This window comes from Nannospalax galili, unplaced genomic scaffold (assembly GCF_000622305.1).
Source record: "Nannospalax galili isolate Female #2095 unplaced genomic scaffold, S.galili_v1.0 scaffold2123, whole genome shotgun sequence".
Lineage (NCBI taxonomy): Eukaryota > Metazoa > Chordata > Mammalia > Rodentia > Spalacidae > Nannospalax > Nannospalax galili.
In genome coordinates, this window is record NW_008349266.1 from 33,285 (window position 1) to 33,899 (window position 615).

The window sequence follows — 615 nt, forward strand, 5'->3', positions numbered from 1 at the left end:
GCTGTGGTTACTTTTGCTTTTTTGATTCCTATGTTGGTACCTCTGTTTCCATTCCAAAAGTAAATCTCTTAAATTTAGATTTCTTTTATGTTCTTTTCTCCTTATCCAATATTCATATATTGTTCTGTTTTTTATCTTTGTGTGTGTATGATATGTCCATGTTTACAAGTGTGCATGTCTTTGGCTATAAGTGCAGGTATGGGTGTGCAACAGCACCCAGGTGGATTTCAGAAGACAACCTATTGTGTTGGTCCTAGAATTTGAGCTTGTTTGAGGCAGGAGATTTTTGTGGTTCCTGCCTCACATACAGGCTGGCTTGCCTGAGATTATAGAAATTCTCCAATCTCCTTTTCCCACCTCATCATTAGGCCTGTTGAACTATATACACTTAGTACCACACTGAGATTTTTTAAATGAGTTCTGGGGAGTCAAACAGTTTCTCACATTTGAGTAGCAACAGGTTTAACTAATGATATATCTGTTCTGTCCTAATGGGTTTTCTTCAAGCACTATATTGATTGGGAGTGGAGAGAGTGGATATACTTGTTTGTTCTTGACTTTAGTGAAAATACTATTATTTTTCTATTTAGGATGACATTGGCTATGGCCTGGTTA